General features: G+C 41.0%; 1 pseudogene; it reads left to right on the top strand.

Moving 5' to 3' along the window:
* Positions 1-667: 667 nt before the first annotated feature.
* LOC139011151 (protein FAM200C-like) lies at positions 668-2,908 on the top strand (annotated as a pseudogene).
* Positions 2,909-6,683: the final 3,775 nt, after the last annotated feature.

Below are 6,683 nucleotides of genomic sequence, written 5' to 3'. Positions count from 1 at the left end.
ATCATCAGGGTAAGGTCAGCAGAGTTTGTTAGGCCCAAACAGATCACAATTTGGCCATTTGAAGGTATGGCTCTGCACCAGTCCAACATATGAGGGGAAAAACGCCCCTCTCCTAGAGCCACATAACTCAGTCAGTCCTGGATTCTGTCCTGACATCCACAGGGAGGGGCCACCAAGAGTTGAGAGGGTAGAACTAGAGGATCTCCTGTGAAGGAGAGGCACAAGTCAGGTTCACAGGAAAGTGGGGCAATGGCCCCCACCTCAAAGCCACCCCATTCAGTCACTAACAACCCCTGAGTCTTCTCAGAACTCTACACACCAGCCCATGCAGCTGATTCCTCATCAGGGAATGAGCTCCATGGGGTGGGATGACAGTGAGTCCAGAGGGTGGGGCTATTGGATTTCTCCAGGCTGATACTATAAGGAAGGGCAAGCTCTACTCTAGAAAGATGGTGTCTGTGGTATAGAATAATGACTCAGCACAAGGGGCTTGGTGGTTGTCCCCTCAGCTCTCTCCCAGAGCCACAAAACCCAGGCAGGTCCGCCCACATGCAGATACGCCCACATACAAGAGTACCGGGTGTGATGACATCATCGCGCCAACCCCATCACATACACCCCATACAAATACAGGTGTATGTGACAGGGTTGGCGCCATAATATACTTATGCGGACCAGTCACACATGTGTAGAGAGCAGCTACGGTGTAGAAAGCAGCTGCTGTGTTGAAAGCAGCTACTCCGTTAAAAGCAGCTACTGTGTTGAAAGCAGCAGTATTGAAGGTAAAATGACACTTCATGAATTATAATTACTGGGTAAATGTAAAATCATGTACTGTAAAATCATCAACTACTGCAAAAAAAATATCTGTACCATAGGAACTTAATCTGGATGCTGATCGGTCTTTTTATACTCAGCTGTGGTTGATGTGAATACTGCCCCCTTGTGATAGTAACAGGTATGTAAAAAAACAACAACACAGAGAATGGTAAATCAAAGGAAACTTTAATGAACTGTATTGACTGAACTATGCTATGTATCATCTTTTGTATTATTAAAGCTATTGTTATATATTATTTTCATTAGCAAACCATCCCATGACAATGGATCGTGTAGAGAAGAACGTTAAGAAAAGAAAATATAGTGAGGATTTTTTACAGTATGGTTTTACCTCAATAATTACAGCAGAAATTGAGAAACCGCAATGTGTTATTTGTTGTGAAGTTCTATCAGCCGAATCTATGAAGCCGAACAAACTAAAATGCCATTTTGATAGCAAGCATCTGAGCTTTGCCAGCAAGGATACCAACTATTTTAGAAGCAAAGCTGATGGACTCAAGAAAGCCAGACTTGACACTGGTGGCAAGTACCACAAATAAAACATAGCAGCCACTGAAGCTTCATATTTGGTGGCACTCAGAATCGCCAGAGCTATGAAACCTCACACCATTGCTGAGGATTTACTGTTGCCAGCGGCCAAAGACATTGTTCGAGTTATGATCAGAGATGAATTTGTTACGAAATTGAGTGCAATTTCCTTATCTAACGACACTGTCCACAGAAGAATAGATGACATGTCTGCCACCTGGCAGACATATTCTTGATCAAGTAATTCAGAAAATTAAATCTGCTCCACTTCCAATATTTAGTATCCAGCTTGATGAATCTACAGACATTGCAAACTGTTCACAGTTACTGGTTTACATGAGGTATATTAATGATGGCGACTTTAAAGATGAGTTTCTTTTTTGCAAGCCTCTTGAAACGATAACTACTGCATGTGATGTATTTGACACAGATGGTTCATTTCTGAAAGAGCATAAGATCTCTTGGGAAAAGGTTTGTGGTGTTTGCACAGATGGTGCTCCAGCTATGCTAGGATGTCGATCTGGATTTCAACGTTTGGTACTGAATGAGTCACCAAAAGTCATCGGAACTCACTGTATGATTCATCGGCAAATATTAGCAACAAAGACGCTGTCACAAGAGTTACAAGAAGTAATGAAAAGCATCATAAGTTATGTCAATTTTGTAATGGAGAGCACTTTAAAACAGTCGACTGTTTTCGTAACTGTGCAACAAGTTGGATGCGCTGAACAATGTTCTGCTATTTCACATTGAAGTAAGATGGTTGTCGAGAGGAAAAATTTTAAAACGTGTTTTTGAGCTTCGTGATGAACTCAAACCGTTTTTTAATCACAAAGCAAAACCACAGTTCAAAGCACTTTTCAGCAATAAAAGTGAACTGCAGAAAATAGCTTACTTGGTTGCCATCTTGAATGAGTTAAATTTATCACTGCAAGGACCAAATGCAACATGCCTCGATTTATCTGAAAAGATCCGATCATTCCAAATGAAACTTCAGCTTTGGCAAAAAACACTGGGTGAAAATAAAATTTACATGTTGCCTGCCTTATCTGCTTTCTTTGAGGAACATGACATTGAACCAGACAAAAGGATTACGATGACAATATCTGTGAAAGAACACTTGCACATGCTTGCAGACGAAATTTCATCGTACTTTCCAAATCTATCTGACACCCCATTTGCACTTGCCAGAACCCCATTCACAGTCAAAGTTGAAGATGTTCCTGAGACAGCACAAGAGGAGTTCATTGAACTTATTAACAACGATGCAGCAAGAACTGATTTCTCTACAATGCCAGTTACAAAATTCTGGATCAAGTGTTTGCAGTCATATCCTGTTCTGTCTGAGACTGTGTTGCGCCTTCTCCTTCCATTTCCAACAACATATCTTTGTGAAACAGGGTTTTCCAGCTTGTTGGTTATCAAGTCTAAATACAGAAGTAGACTTGCTGTGGAAGATGATCTTCGTTGTGCTCTTGCAAAGACTGCCCCAAGAATTTCTGATCTGGTGAGAAAGAAGCAATCTCAACCTTCGCACTGACGTTGGTTTTTTACGCATACTGTTGCAAAATGTAGCAATGTAGTTTACTGTTGTTATATTAAGACTGTTACCCATGCTACACCATGCTTCAAGACAAAATTTCATTTATTTGTAATTAGAAATAAATATTTCACAATATATAATTACATATTGTTTTTGTGATTAATCACTATGCTTTAATTATGTTCAATTTGTAACAATGAAAATATATCCTGCATATCAGATATTTACATTACAATTCATAACAGTAGCAAAATTACAGCTATGAAGTAGCAACGAAAATAATTTTATGGTTGGGGGTCTCCACAACATGAGGAACTGTGTTAAAGGGTCGCGGCATTAGGAAGATTGAGAACCACTGGTCTACCAGGTTGTACATAACTGTGTCTTTAATTGCATAAAACTTTTACTGCTGACATGTTTTGAATTGACTTTTATATATGAACTGATCCCTGTTTACTGAATTTTACCAAGTGTCATTTGTATAAGGTAATATTTTCATGGTGAAAACTTACATGGCACAAGATTCCTCAAAAAAAAATTATATATACTACTATATAGCTTTTAGAGAGGTAGCTGCCTCTATTTTATTGATAGTTCCTGGCAGAGATTAAATTTCTTTGCAAATGTAGAGAGTAGAAATGCACAATCATTACATTACAAGTATTTTATTCAAAGAAATTATTCATTTAGATAAAAATACATAAGCGATTTTCTCATTAATGCCCAAACTATCTAGATAAAGCAGTGCTAAGAGAAATGAAAACACTAATGAGCTGTTTGTTTATTCTAGTGTCTTGTCAGTCCTAGGTATTAAGGTCTTTCTTCCACCTACAGACCAACCCAGGTTGTTTGTATGGTTTCTGAACCATGTGTTCTACCTGTACTCACTGCTAGTTACAATACAGATATTACCTTTTGAACATTTCCTTGCTCCTTGCCAAAAGCCTCAATACCCCAAGCATTTCTCAACACTCAAGCCTTTTCTCTGGTTTTTCACAGCAGCCCCACTGAGGACTCTTTTCTCCTAATCATCATTGTTTAGACTAACACCAATTTGCCCTCTACGGAGAAGCACAGAAATGGCGCTTCATCTGTCTGCACTTAATTGTCCCTCTGAGTTGAATAAAGTATCTGAATTCTAAACATCTTAAACTTCCCTTAAACAGAATGAGTTCAAATGTGTCAGAAAGGTCCTTCCTACCCTGAAGTCTGGACAGTTATTGTGGAAATTCTGGTTTATCTTCATGATGTACATCCACGGCTGGACCTATGCGCACGACTAGGCTATCCATTGGTGAAGTATGTTTGGTTTTCATCTGTGGGTACAATCATATCTTTTCTCTGATTATAAATTTCCTTAGGGACTCTAAAATTGATTCTACTATTGTTATTGATTTGTAAAATGAATTTTTCCTTGTTTCTTGTTTAAGGTTCAGGAAACTACTATTATAATAAATGAAATACAGCTCCCAAGGGTCTCTGAGAGCAAATAGAAGCCCATTTAGAATGAAAATATTCCTCTAAGTGGTTGCTGAGAATGACTCAGTCCTACCACTTAAAAATAACTTTAGTGAAGGGATTAAGAAGTACAAATTGACAGTTACAAAATAGGCATGAGGATGTAAATAAAGTACATCATAAGAAATATAGTCAACAATATTGTAACAGCTATGTTGTACACCTGAAACTAATAGAATAGTGTATGTCAACTGTAATTAAAATATTAAAAATTAAATTAAAAACTCATTTTAGTAGAAATAATTATTTATAACTTGATAACTCTTATAGAACTCTTTGCTAATTAAAATTCCTCATTTTATTACTGAAAGCTGCAGAGGGAAGAGTGTCTTACAATTGGAAAGAACAGACTTTTGTTAAGTTGAGGCAGTTTTTTAATTTTATTATTTCACTCATTCCTGGTATTTGATAAATGAGATAAAAGTAAGTCCGAAAATAGTGGGAAAAGAAGAGAGCACAGTGCCAGGCAAGAATTGATTCTCAGCAAATTTTTTTAAATAAATAAATGAAAAGAGAAAAGGAGCCTTGAAATTTTTAAAACAGGGTTATGATGGCCAGGATCTCAGCACTTCTGGGATCAAATTTAATTAAAACATTTTGAGCATGTTTATGATTTTGTCACAGGGAAAACGTGTTTCTTTTTTAAATAAAATTGTGGAGAATGAAAAGGAGGAGAAAAAGATGAATGTTGAGGAAGATGAAGGCAAAGAGAGGCAAAACCAACTAGAATGTATTCAAAAGAAAGCTGACAGAAATTATATAAATTTGCTCACTTTTCTGTTTTCCTTTCTTCTTATTCCCTTTACTTCTTTCTAGTATTTATACTCAGAATACCAAAGGGAGATTTAAGAGCAATTTGTTATTACGTTAGGTAAGACAACACCCGCTGACAAATTGCAATTTAATTCTCTTTGCTAACAGAGCTAAAGACTTAGAATGCTTTTCATTAGAAGAGCTGGGTGGGAGGAAGACTGGAGGGAGTAAAAGCCATTAAGTGTATTGTGATGCAGGCAATTGATAGGGCTCTTTTTAAAAAATCTTTTAATATGTCCATTAATTCTCCTGATCTCACCACCTGCTAGAAAATTGGTTGTACCGGCATTTAAAATATTTTTTCTCGGGCAAATATTTACACTGAGTTGTGCGTTGACATTGTGTGGCTTTCAGGGAGCAAAATGATGCCTCCTGGGACATGTAAGCAAAGAAGTCAGGGCCTGCTACACCCTGCCGGTTTTATAGGCAGCTTTAAGAGCCATATTTGCCCTCTTAAACCAAGTTAAGTGTGGTACTTTTTATTTTGAAAATATGATAAGGGGTCTGCTGCTGAACTCTTCATGCACTTATGTCCTATTTGGTTTTTATCCAATGGGAAAATTGGGTTTTCTGTAGCTCTAAACACATACTGTTGAGATAGTGATAAATACACACCATCCTATGTAATAAAGAGGGAATATGCAAATTGACCATCACTCTGCCACAAAGATGGCAGCTCCCACTGCGGAAAAGGGGTTTCCGTAACACAAGATGGCTGCACCCATAGTGGATGCCGAGTTCCTGTAACGAGCCTTAAGGAGCAATCAGCAGGGACCTGAGGCTGCGCTCCCTCCCCAACCCCCCCACCCAGTGGGGCTTGATGGGGGACCTCAAGGTGCCCCGCCAGGCCCAGCCCAGGCTGGGGTACCTCAGGCCGAGCCTCCTGCCCCGGCACCGGGCCAAGGGACCTCAGGCCATGCTCTCTGCCTGGCAGGGCTTGAAGGGGGACCTCAGGCCATGCCCCCCACCCCAGCACCAGGCTAGGGGACCTGAAGCCATGCCCCCCACCTGGCGGGGATTGATAGGGGACCTCAAGGTGCAGCCCTCCTGCCCCAGTGCTGGGCCAGGAGACCTCAGACTGCTCCCCTTGCCCTGGGCCAGGGGACCTCAGGCCGTGCCCCCTGCCCAGCATAACTTGACAGGGGACCTGAGGCTGCACCCCCCTCCCAGTGGGGCTTTACTGGGGTCCTCAAGGTGCGCCCCCTGCCTGGCAGGGCTTAACAGGAGACATCAGGCCATGCCCCCGACCTGGTGGGGCTTGACAGGGGATCTCAAGCCACATCCCCCACCCAGTGGGGCTTGATGGGGGACCTCAAGGCATGCCCCCTGCCCCAGCCCGGATTGGGAGACCTCAGGCTGTGCCCCCTTACCCTGGCACCGGGCCAGGGGACCTGAGGCTGCACCCCCTACCCGGCGGGGCTTGACAAGGGTGGGACCGGCT

This window comes from Myotis yumanensis, unplaced genomic scaffold (assembly GCF_028538775.1).
Source record: "Myotis yumanensis isolate MYYU_CA2020_CCGP unplaced genomic scaffold, mMyoYum1.0.hap1 SCAF_1, whole genome shotgun sequence".
Classification (NCBI taxonomy): Eukaryota; Metazoa; Chordata; class Mammalia; order Chiroptera; family Vespertilionidae; genus Myotis; species Myotis yumanensis.
The sequence above is the reverse complement of the archived record's forward strand: the minus strand, read 5'-3'. Positions and strand labels throughout refer to the sequence as shown.